Source organism: Pterocles gutturalis, unplaced genomic scaffold (assembly GCF_000699245.1).
Source record: "Pterocles gutturalis isolate BGI_N339 unplaced genomic scaffold, ASM69924v1 scaffold51388, whole genome shotgun sequence".
In the NCBI taxonomy this organism is placed as follows: domain Eukaryota; kingdom Metazoa; phylum Chordata; class Aves; order Pterocliformes; family Pteroclidae; genus Pterocles; species Pterocles gutturalis.
The window spans coordinates 1659-15152 of NW_010125011.1; positions in this window are offsets into that span (position 1 = coordinate 1659).

Here is a 13494-nt window from a genome sequence, read left to right on the forward strand (position 1 = left end):
ATGAAACTGTTGCATGATACATGCTTGCTAGAGAACACAAATCATTACAGTTGATCAAAAAGAATTTTTTAAATAAAATGATTTTTCATTAATTATTACTTTATGTACATTCACCACTTTCAATAGGTATTTGAGACAAATTTATGTTAAAATAATATACATTTAATAACCATTTTGATCAGCAATGTCCAGGGAACATGGCCCAAGTGACTCTACACTCATCCCATAGTTTAAAAAGGGCTCTCAGCTCAGCAGGGGTTAGCAAAGTTTTTAACAGGGTTGCTATGACTAAGCTACAAAGTAATAGTAGTGGCCCTCTTCAGTCCGCTCCCTGGGAATGGTGACTCAGTGACTGAAGTCTTCTCTTCACCTGCTGTTAAGCCCTATGAAATAACACAAAACAAATGAAACATAACTATGAAGACCACATTCTACCATATACCTTCCAGGAATCTCTAGACAATATAACCAGATCTCCAAATCACTAGAAATACCAGCCAGCTGTGGTTCTTCAATGATGTTTGGAATTTTTAGCATCTCAAATGTTTAAAGAAATAGGAAAATATTGAAAAATAATTACATTAATAAGGTACTGATATTTAGTCCAAAAATGTAAAAAAAATCATAGGGTATTTTATTTTGCCCCAAAGCACTGAAAGCTTTTAAGAATTCAGTAGTTAATGCAATTATTTTTGATGCAATGATAAAGCATATTAAACTTAAAAGTATGTGAACTTTCATTCATTTATTCAGAAATACAAAAATATTAACTCTGATACAAACAGGTAGGGACATACAAAAATAATACAATGTTTCTTTAAGAAGAATTTCATGTACATTAGTATACCAGTACTAATACACCCTAATCATAACATGAATCCTGCATGATATTAAGAGCAGAATTACTGTTGTCTGAATAATATGACAGAATCAGAGTATAACACAAGACATCTTCATGGTGGAAATAATTGTTTCAGTATTTCCAAGTAGAGTGAAGTTCATCTTACACAGACACTAACTGAAACATGTTTAACACACTAGAGATGCCAGGCAGTGCTCCAGCCCACCAAACAGGCCCTCTTGCCCACAGAAAACCTCCACAGCTATTTACAAGAGGTAACTCTAGTTTTGGAAGCCAGGCAGGATCAAGATGGCAGAGATGACAAAGTATATTAGCAACACTTTCATAGTTAATCACATTTACCTTTGCAAAAACAAAAAAAAAAAAGTCACACAAGTTGTTAGACCAATTAGCTATTTTAGTAGTATCTAAAAATGTACTGGGCTTTTTTCAGAAGAGGCAGAGAAGGTCTGCCACAGAACTGGAGCTCTTAACAAAATGAAAGAGGTTAATATAATTATGAGGAAGAAAGTTGTACTGTTAGAACCACTACTATTTGCTCTGTGACTAGGAACTTCAGTGTAAGTCACTGAATTCTGCCATTCATAGCATAGCATTCATAGCAGCAATTGGTTCCATTTACTTCTAAACAGTTACTTAGAGTAAGATACTACTTCTACCTGTCTGCCAGTCTCAAAGGTTTTCCAATCCTCTTAATAGCTCTGCCATGTCAATATGGGAAATGCTTTTGTGAATGGTACTTAAGTACTAAAACAAAGAGGCTAACTAGAAACAGTGTGGTTACATCTACATTAGCCAAAAGCACAGACCAGCAAGAGCAGGTTTGTAGAGTAAAATGGTTGGTGCTGAGGAACTGACTTCCACAGAGTATTAAAACACTGCAGACAGCTTTTTTCCCCATGATTTCTTGCATTAGAACAGAAAACAAAAAGGAGATACAGCAGAAGCAGGATATAATATCAGAAAAATTAAAACTAATTTTTTGAAGTGTTTCTGTTCTTCCTAATACTCCTACCTCTTCAAAAATAGTACTTCTTACATCACTAAAAAAATTCAGGGTTCCTCTGGAGACAGACAATTCCATCGAGAACATTCATCCTTAAATAAGTACAGATGCAAGTCAAGACTTGCTTTTCCTGGCTTCTAGGTGGACACCATGTCAAATGGATTTCCAGTGCCTCTTGTCATGTCTGCTACCGTAAGCCTAAAACTGTATCGTGTTTTGTTTTGCAAGCACACCACAATATATCACACTGTTCCTCCTATAATTCAAAGATCTTCTAATTTCAATAAGAGCTTACAGGAATGGTATTTGAAAAGAGGGCAAGAGATCAAGAAATAAGCACTGAAACAAGGTTCTCTGCATTTTTATGAATTATACATTCTCCTATACAAGACAGACAAGATTAATTGTATATATGTTTAGAATCAATGTTTTCAGACTTCCAAATGTTTCATGCTCACATTTCCCTCTCATACTCACTATTATGATGGCAGTGTTCCTACTAAGTCTAATTTTGCTGATCTTATATTCCTCACACTGCCTGCTACAGGAATAGAATAAGCAGGACAGAGGTGGGGTGACATGAGCACACATCTGTAATTCCCTCTAGCTTAGCATTCATATTCTGCAGCCTCCATTTTCCGGGAACTTAATTTCTTCTTGCAAACAGTTTTACACAGCGAGCAAGAGATGAGTCACACAAATGTTCAGCCACTTTACTTCACTCAGAACCTACAACATTCAAATAGCGAGAAAGAGCTACCAACAACAAATATTAATATGTATATTAAATTGCTGTTCATTAAATTGTTGTTCAGCAATTAGACAAAATATTTCTACCCAAGTCTTTCCAGCTTCTGTCTTCATGTTGTTGAAATTTCACTTTCAATGAAAGCCACCCACAAGCTTAACCAAAATCAAAAGTTTTAATTGCACTTGGCAATCTCCAAACCGATGTCTTATTTGGAAGAAGTGTTCTTCAATATTAGCCACCAGAAAACTGGTATTTATATTCATCCCTTTTCATGGCATTGATTTCCCTGCAAACTAGATGGGAAACAGGATTCTACTAGTGCAATTCGTGAAAGAAATATCTAGAAGGTAAAAAATAGACAGCAACTTCTACATACGCAAGTAGATTGACATCTAGTGTGAAAACTCTGAACTGCAAAGCCTATATTGCATTTCAACAAGGAATAATTTAAAATAAGAAAATAATATATATTTGTTTAAATGACAAGACAACTGAATCCTCCATGCACAAGCACCTCTAAATTTTCTTTTTTCAAATAGCTACACAGAGCCAAAACCATTGTACTAGTGACTGAGGAAGTTAACTTCTAAAAGAGAAGAAATGAGATGCTAGAAATTAATCTTAAAAGCCAGTGAGAGAAGCAGGAGAGAAACTCAGGAAGACTGAGGAGAGAAATACAGGGCAGCTGGTCAAGCAGTTCTTTTTCTAGCCCTGGATAAGGTGAAAAAGTCAGAGAAAGGCAGAATGATTGCATGAATTGTTTTAGAGTTTGACTGAAAAAGATCTTTAATACCTTCGTTTCTGTGATGTAAGCCCAAAGACTGACGAGGAGTGTTGTAAGTAGTCTCTAGACACCTGTGTTCTTTAGCACAATGCATATAGCCACGAAAGATGAAGTCTGTGTGTTGTAGAATACATAGATAAAAGGCTTTTCATAGTTATCCTGCTAAAGACTGAACTCTAGTATCAGCATCATTATCCTAGAATTTAGCTTATTAAATACCTTTAGTCAGACACTTTCATTCCTGACATGTACTCTTAAAAGTGTGTCACCTTTTTATTCTTACCAGTATCATATCTAAGTTCATTATAACATTGGCAGAGATTTTGGACCTGAACACATTTTCCTGGTAGTTTCAGTCATTTCAGGCCTATTTGCACCTTCTTGTCTGTAGTAATTTTGTAAAAGCAGTATTTAAAAAATAGTATCTTAAAAAGCTGACAGAAGTGCATCCACACTACAACTCCCAACCCACTCATGATTCATTTACTGTAACAGCATTAAGGTCTCTCTTCTGGCCCCTGCCAAAATCTCCTCAAGCCTGTTCATTTCATACCCATATACTTATATATTAGATGCTTTCCAGAAACTAACAGTATCAGCCTATCACTAATATTTGTGTGATGGCTCTTGTCTGTGAAGCCCCCCTTCAGCATCAGTGTTGAAAACAGCTTTTAACAGAACACACACTTTCAGCAGAAAACAGTTTACAAGCCTCCTATGAAGAGTGGAATTACACAGCAGCAGCTGGAGCCATCTAAGATGTTCTCTGCATGTATGTTCTCACTCCAGGTATTCTTAGGGACAACACTCGCAGCCTGTCCACCCCCATCCTTATGCTCAGTGTATGAACACATAGATGGATCAAACATTGCAATCTCATTTCCCCCTCAATCACAGAATCCTCAAACTAAAAAGCCTTTGAAAAGGCCTTGAGGGAGAGGGGCAGGAGCATGGAGATAATCACATGTAGGTGTGGCTGATTAAGGGACAATACAACCTAAAGATACTGATAAGAAATTTTGTTTTACATATTTGAGTAGCTGTCCTCATTCACACAAGGAAGCCTTCACGTCATACACAGTATTATCTGGCATTTAGCATCACCTAAGATTACCCAACTAATACTAAGGAGCAGTAAACAGCAGAGATGTGGTACATACAGGCATCTAAGATTATCTTCCATCAGTTTCTATATTTCCACTATTACTCCTCAACTCTGAATTTTTTTTTTCTTCCTTGATTGTCTCAAACCCAAAAGCACTGGTGATTACCTTGTGTTCCAATAACCTATTGCCCTGAGTGATAGTTAATTGCCAAAAGTAATTACTTTCTGTGAGTAAATACAATTCCTTAGCTTGACATTGACTCAATATGCTACATTAAACAACTGGCAGTTTCTGATGTTGTAGACAAGACCAAAGGCTTGTTTTTACTCAGGAAAACTTAGGACTCAAGGGAACTTCTGCACAAAGTCAGAAGTGAGTGATGACTTCAGGATAAGCTCTGGAAATTATAAATGCATCTGGAAAAACGAAACAAATAGCTGCTCACTGTGCCATTTTTGCAAGGGCACCAAGCAGAAAACTGTAAGCCTACACACTGAAGTAAAACTTTCCTGACAGTAACTATACTGTACACATCAAGTCAACCAGAAAATAGTTTCTTGGCACCATTTAAATCCTACAGAGTTCTAAAGGGAAAGCTAAAAAGAATTTGCTCAATACCAAAGACCTTGCCAATCTTGAATACATCCAGTTTTGCTCTCCAAGCTAGTGATTTTCAGAAACTGCAAACAAACAGACCCTGAGGAAAAAAATCTGTATCTTGTCATTTTTTGTTTTCTGCTAGCAACCCAACACTATGAAACTAACTGGAGAAATGCCCAATAAAGATCCACAACTGCACCCATGACAAATACTCCAGAAACATACTAAAAACAAATGAAAATTACATCTTTCTGGAACAAACAGTTTAAGTTTTGTTTTTCTGTAGTATCTGACAGATCTAGGGAGTAAGTTTCTTTATACTTACTTGACTCCAGTCACCATATCTTACACATTAGACATGTAATTAATGCTATTTTTACATTTTATTCCTACCAAACACAGATTGTATCTTATCTCCTCTTCACACACTAATCCCAACACTCAAAGTCCTCCTCTAGCAGCCCACACATGTATTTTTTCACTGGACATGGGCAGTTTAAAGACCATCATAATTTAAATGTGATAAATCAAGAGAGATTTTGTATGCAACTACAGGAAGAGAAACACAACACAAACCACAAATTAAATATACCTCCCTACATCCTGAGATACAAAAACTCTACAGTTCAAAGAAAGACTGCAGGACATGAAGAAAGGAATACCAAATGGATGAAAGAAGTTAACACATCCAGAAGCAACACATGAGATTCTTGCTGTGAAAAATCTCTAATTATGAAGCAGTTGATACTTCATATCATAATTTATTGGTTCACGAGCCACACACCGCACTATACTTTAACTTTGTTGGGAGGCTAAGAACTTCAGGGCCCCCTCTCTAGATTCAGGTATAGCTCTGGCTGAACATTCCCCAGAAAAACAATTCAGAATTCAGTTGAACCAACTATCAAACATGGACTTCTTATTTGTCATTAGTATTACACTGGGTCTGATTAAAAAATAAAAGATTTCAACATATCATGGCATTACTTGAACATAAATGTCTTCTTCATTTTTACCATCCTTTCTTCTTTATTAGAACTAGATATCAGAACAACAAAATGTGCAATGAACCCGAACAGATATGGCACAAAACAAGAAATACCTGGAAACTATTCATAATGCTCTTAGTATCTCCTTTTCACTGAAGATTAGTCATAATCCTACATATTCAGATTTGATTAATCAAGTGCCAGAAAATCATGAGACCAGCTGAAATCTTATGAGATCTTTAAAATAAAAGGCAGAGTTTTTGTTGCCTTTGGATTTTATCTTACCAGGGCCAACTTCTCTCCAGTATGCAGGGCTGTAAACCTTTCTTTAAAACAGAACTTATGTAATAGCTTTGTACCAAGCATTGGGGCTTTAATAAAAAACATCAAGTACTGTCAATCAAGATGCAATCACCAAGTCATCAGTGAATTAAATATTATCAGTGTGCCTGAATGCAGGCTTCACAAAACAGACCACTGCTGTTCTCTATAGAGTTAATTAACTAAAAACTACCCTCTTTCATTAACATTTTATTCACCAACTAAAACACTCCAGCAGTTTTTTGCTAGAGCAATAGCCCTCTTTGCACAATTTCTTAAGTCACAGCCCTTCTCCCAAAGGAATTTCATTTTTCACCTTTCTTGAAAAAAAATCAGTCACTCTGTCCCACCATAGTGGTATAAACCTAGCCAAAACTTCAACTTAAATTGCCACAAAAGGAATTTGTTTGCTGTCAAGCTGCACTAGAACCAGAACAACCGGGAGGGCAAAAAGTGCCCATGGATTTCTATGTCTGCTGGCCTCAAGACACCTGCTCTTCTCTCTATTGGACAGTGACAGAACTGAGAACAAAAAAAAAAAATCATTTAGAAGTACTTGATTCTCCTGCCCATCTTACTCCTTCTTCTTTGAGCTGGTTACAGAACCAAAACTAACATTTTCTTTTACGTCAGCATTCAGAGTACTTAATCTTATGCCTTCCTCTTCAGTGAACTCCATCTCACTGCCCCCACCAACTCCAAAGCTCAGAAAAAGGTCTTTCTGCTTACTGTATCAACAATCCTGTTCCCTTAGCACATGGCAGGCTCACAAGGTCCTGTTTTAAATACTGTCTACAACGGTAATAATGTGCAAGTTAATGTTAATGTGGTAAATTTTTCTTATATACTAATTATTTAAACATAAATGCTTGTTTTAAGGAAAGGTTTATGTTACACTGCCATGGACTACAATTTTGTTTTCTTTAAAGAAAGAAAACACTGTAAAGACCAGGATGACCATATAATGATAGAGAGTATACACATTATGCTTGCCTACAGTAGACTGGGAGGGAACATGTAGCACAGCCCTTCCATTTTGTTCTCCTGTATTTGGTTATGACCTTGAGATTAATTCCCAAAGCCACTGGCATGTTACACTGCTGATCCACTTTAAGAGCAGGGAGGCAGTTTGAGAGGAGAAAAGGGTTACCAACCACAACACTCTAAACAAGTGGCATCAACATTAACTTGAAATGGACTGCAAGTTCCACCCCCTGGCAAGCCTGTGTCACCTCTGTTTGTGTTAATTTCACCACTGTTAACTTTCACTTGCGGATTTGCCTAATCTTGCGACCAGCTGGACATGACGATTCTGGATTGTATTTTAGGAGGTGTAGATCAGAGAACTTATTTCTACCTAAAGGCAGCTGTTTAAAATTAACACTTGCTACATACCACATATACTTTATTGACATCAACACATTATTGAAATGACTATAAATTCCCTGTCCTTTCCCACTTTGTCCTTTGGGGTTTTTTCTAACAGCAACAACAATAAGCAACCACCTACCGGGGAAACCACTGCTGCAAACAAACACTTTGCTATCCTGGAACATTGACTCGCATTAACCAAAGGGACAACACATTTACTGCTTTCAGTGCTCTGGCATTTCTGTTGCTTTTCTTCACTAAAAAAAAATACTGGGTTAGACAGCACACATCACCCAGCAAAGAATAAGAAAACATGCTATTTCTGTCAAGTGTCCTGTATCTCAAAGCACATGCTGTGATTTTGAACAGGCAATGAGCAGAGTAAGGCAAATACTTCCCCTAACAAGTGCCATGATGCAGTCAGGGAGATATGCACGGACAGACCCTTGCACCAATAGTCCCACTGAGGAACCTGGGCTCCATATTCATACAGAAGCTATCAATTTCAAGATTAATGTCATAACTTTTGACAGCCACATTAGCTGGAAAAACATTTAGAGCATTTTAGTAAGTTCTATTTTCAAACCACATGGTAACAAGGTCCTCTTCTATGCCTTTCTACAGGGAGTCACATTCCCAGTTACATGATCCCCTCAGGAGATGACACCTTTCCATGCAAGGACTCCAACTAAAGCCATTAACTTCATTTTTTACCTCCATATGGGAGGACAGTTAAAGCACAGTGAGGAAGAGTGGAGCCAATAGCACAGTGTGGCTTTCTTAGGGGCACTGTTGTCAGGGTAAAGTCATCAAGCAGATCTCTAGTGGGAAGGATTCTTGAGTGATCCCTGCACAGGTCACAGCACTGTCCCACAAGCTCCAGCATCCCCTCCCACATCAATCCCACACAGCAATGTGACATTTTAACTCACTGGGCAAGGCAAACACTGGCACCTATCCCATCAACATGCTGCTTCATGCCCTGGTCCCATGTGTGTGCTCCATACTGTGCAATTTCCATGTCTCCAGCAGGCATACCTTATACGCTGGACAACTGGAAGACTTGATTTTTGAGATTTTTAAGTCTATTCGATCACTCCCAACACAATCAAACAAAATATTCAGCATTTCTCAGAATGTGTAGGGCTCAATATTTAGTTTGCCAGCCTTCCACATGTTTCTGGTTGGGAATAACAGGAATATATCTTAATATTAGCTAAAATAGTAAACCATACACTAAACTGAATAGGTTTTTTTTTTTTAGCCTAAATTCACTGAGTAATTGTAACTAAACTCAGGCAAAATAACAGCTTTCAGAATATGAGAATAACATACAGTTTTCATAAAAGACTACAAGTCTGGTTTTTTTAAATATTTATCTACAGGTCTGCAAGTCCTGAGAAATCTGCTGCAGGTACTCAAACAGCATGGCAGAGATAAATCCTGCTTGCCGTTCTGGTCCTACACCAAAACCCTTTAAAAGGATAATGAAGACAGCATCACATTTCATAAGAGATTTCATGAATGCCTGCTGAGCTGACCTTGTTTACAAGTACTCACCGAAACGATTAATTGCTCATACGTTCCACTCCACACTGCTACAGCTCAGAATTCTCTGCCTATTCTATCCACATGGACATGAGCCAGAAAGAAAATTTCTATGTAATTATCCAATTAATTATTATTAATGCTAGCATTTAACAAAAAAATGAGAGCTGGCACACATAACAATCTCTTCACTTCTATTGTGCAAGAACTACAAAAGGCATTTGTTTCTTTATTAATAGCTATAAAATACAGACAAAGTTGAACATTTTGTTTCGTTTTAAATTACAGAGAATGAGAAGGGCAAAGAGAATAGAGTGGTGAAGGAGTGGAGTAGGAGTCAGGAAACAATTTGAATTCAGAATCTGCAACAAAATTCCCATGCAACTGCAGCCAGTTTGCCTCTGTGCTACAGGTTTCCATTTGTAAATTAATACTTTCTCATTCTCTGGCTTCATTGCTTAATTTTACTATCTGTTCTTTGGTAGTAGGCATCTCTTATAACATGTTAATAAAGCAGAATGGAGTCCTGACTGACTACAGCCTATAATTTTTTCTCTTTGTACTGTCTGACATCAGGGGGATTTTGAGATGACAATTTCTTCTGAACATAGCAGAAACTGACTGCTCCAGCTGGTCCAGAGAAATCAACTGATACAATAATGCAATTATATAGTTTCAAACAGACAAAATGCAGTTACTGGAACTAGATAAAAGCATACTATACCCTGAAAATTAGAGCAAGGTGTTATTCTTCAGTGCTTTATTGACATTAGCTAACCAACGCACAAAGGGAGAAACTGTGCTCTAATGATTAGTGGAGGGCTCGATATTAACAGTCCCACACCTCTCTCAACTCCACCACAGGCTGGTGTAAAAGACTGTACTGATGCTGCCCTATGCTCCAGTTCCTCCATGTAGAGCACGGGAATAATCCATATGTAGCTACTCAACAGAACTGTTTTCAACTTTAATTCAAATTTGTGCTAGGAATTTAAAAAGACAAGTGTCCACCAGAATTTGCCTCAGCACTCATTCCAGATACAGACAGCACCTTCATGGCTATAAATGTCAGCACCATTACAACAGTACAAAGTAAACAAACTCCATCTTTTTTTAAGTTATATGTTGCTACTGATGTATTTATGAGATAATTAACTGCCATAATAGCATCAAACACCCATAGACTGGGTAACAGTAGGTCCCAACAGCTGAACTTGACACAAAACAGTTGACGCGTTGTGTGAAGTGGATAACACAGAAATCCATTAGACCTTGATCTTCGGGGATGCCCACAGATATCCTGACATCCTGGCACACTTAGCACACAAAGCACTTCAATCTTCAAACCAAGCAGAGGTGTATCTCATTTCACTCATGCTAATATTCAGCACTTTTTCCCCTAATTAAGAAGACACAACAGTTAGAGGGAAGCTGAAAACAAGTAAATACAACAGTGTTAGCAGGGTTCATCACTAGGACAGCCAGCATTCAATCAGCTTTGCTCTCCCTAGCAGGTCTCACACAACACACTGTGGGGATTACTGCCGAGTGTTCGTGAGGGCAGCAGGGTAATATAACACAGCAGTTCATGCTCTGACAAAAAGATCTGGAAAAGCAGCCAAATGGCCAGCAGTCATTTTGCAAGGCATCATGGGAGCCCTGTTTGCCTCAACTTTTGCAAAGCTGACCACATCCTATCTATGACTCTTTTTAGATTTAAGTAGACATCACATGAGTGATGTTTGTGATGAACAGCAGGGAACAGCAAATGTATTCTCGTATCACTGAAGCTGAATAATACTGCTCAAGTGCGGTTTCCCAGCCAAGTAGGGCGTAGCATGTGCAACAGTAAATTGCAGCAGCACAAATAATTCTGTGTATATACGACCAGCCACAGATAGGTTACAAGTATGATTCACTGGAAAACACGCAGTTGACCTAAGAGTTTCAACAGATTCATCTCCAAAAGGAAATGAATTTGCGCTCCAACAAAGTGGTTTTCATCAGAATATGCTGCCAGTCTATGAGGCTGCTGGGGAGCCTAAGCTTTCAAATTTCACAGCCGCAAAATAGTTGTGCTATGCAGACTTACTCAAGACCAATCCTTCCAACACTCCTGGCTCTGCAACAGCACCTGCAGAGCTCCTTTAGGCCCAGAGTCCTTACAAGGCCCTGACTGACAAGGAAGATCTCAGTTTCCAGGCTCCAGCTCCTGGATCCAGTCTGCAAAAGCTGGGCAGGTCAGGGAGATCTCAGACTGGCAGCAGACAGCTGCTCTTCTCCACCCCTCCTAGAATAGAGCAGCCAAACCACCTCATTTTCATAAACTCTTAAAAATCTCTTCTGCAAAAACCACCAAGCCATCTGAATGTAAAGAATATTTTAAACCTACACAGACTGATAGTGGGGTATACCTGTGCTGTCTGAAAAGTTTCCTAGTACTGACCTTAAAATCTGATTTCAAGGAAATGGGTTATATTACACAATAAGCAGGGCCAGAGGCTCAGCATTAGCATTTGTACAGCATAACAGGATTTCAGGTGAGTTCCTATATGGTAGGCCAAACCTGCTCTGATCCAAAAATATGACTGAAATCTCATTAAATGATTGCTGGGTGATTTGTGAGCTGGAATAGATTGTGTTTGTTGCTCCAGATGGTTTGTTTTCTAGTAAATATTAAAATTCTATGGCTTATAGAGTCAAAAAAGGGAAAACTATTTGCCCAGGACCCTCTCCCATCAGAACAGTCATTGGGAGTTCAAGGAATCTTTTTCCAAACATAGTATCAGCTGCCCATTTTAAGGCCTGTTTTTCTTTCATTAAGTTCTGAATACTTTCCAGACTTTTTCCAGTCTGATTTTCTTTGTTCCATTAGCAGCAGGGAAACAAGCAGGAAGAGCCCACAGCATCACAACATAGAAGCACAAGTCTGAACACCAGTGGAAAGCATTTAAGGTACACAAGCAGAGTATTCATTATAGATGAAATCACCGAGCTGTTTCACCCCAACTATAGAAAAACACATCACAAATACCAGCTTTGAAAAGAAAGCTTCTAATCCAGTAACAGAGTGAATACAGTAAATCAACTTGAGAGCAAAAGGATGTCAGACCAAGCCCAGTGTCTTCTCCAAGTTTATATAAATGATTCTCTGTAAAGAGACCCCAGTATCCCCTTCAGAGAGGCCACATAAAACAGAAAGGCAAAAATACAAAGAGTAAGGTTAACTCTGCAGGATAGTTGGTAACATCCAGCATAGTTCAAGGGAAAAATCCCAGGGCACCACATTACACAAATAAACACTCTATTTCCCTGGGGTGTAAGACAAGGCAGTGGAGGAAGGAGTTGGGGAAAAAAAGAACAAGGTAAAATTGAGTTATATATTATACAATGAAGTTACCCAGCAATACTTTTTTTTTCCTACTGCTGCAATTCACAAATAGCAGCAGAAAGAAGAATAGCATCAGAAGCAATTTTTATTTTTTTCCCCCCTCCTGTTGGCAAAAGGCGTATCTTAAGAACATAAGTGTATCACATATCCATCTTCTATAAAAATATGGTAAATAAACTGAACACAGCTTGCCCATGAATCAAATCAGTACTACAGTAATTTGTGGAATAAAGAAAACAGGTATCTCTTGGCAACATAAAAAGGCTTCAGAGTTCTTTCCTCATAAAACAAGCTGTAACTAGTTTCCTCTTCCTTTATGGCTGTATATACAGCATGGCATAAGTAATAACGATTTTGCTTAAAATCCCAGATTAACCTAGCTAATTAAGTGCTTCAATCCTAGAGAAGTTATGGTTTTCCAAATCAGCATTTTTACCACCAGAATGTTGATAAGATCAGTAGTAGCAAGATAGGATATGTACATAATTACATGAGTAAATTCAGAACTAAACCAAATCCACCCACTCAATACAGGATTCATGGTTAATTATCTGCCCCCTGTTTTATATGCTGTCCATTTGGACTACAAAATCTTTGCATCCCTACAGAAGAGCTCTTGCATCTGGTACTATACACATGATGTAACACATCTGAAAAATATTCCCTCCTGATTTCTCACCAGAAGCAAGGGCTACTGCTAGTTTAATCCTGAATCCGCTTGCCTAGATCATAACAATTGTTCCAGGGACAGCAGCAGCATTCCTG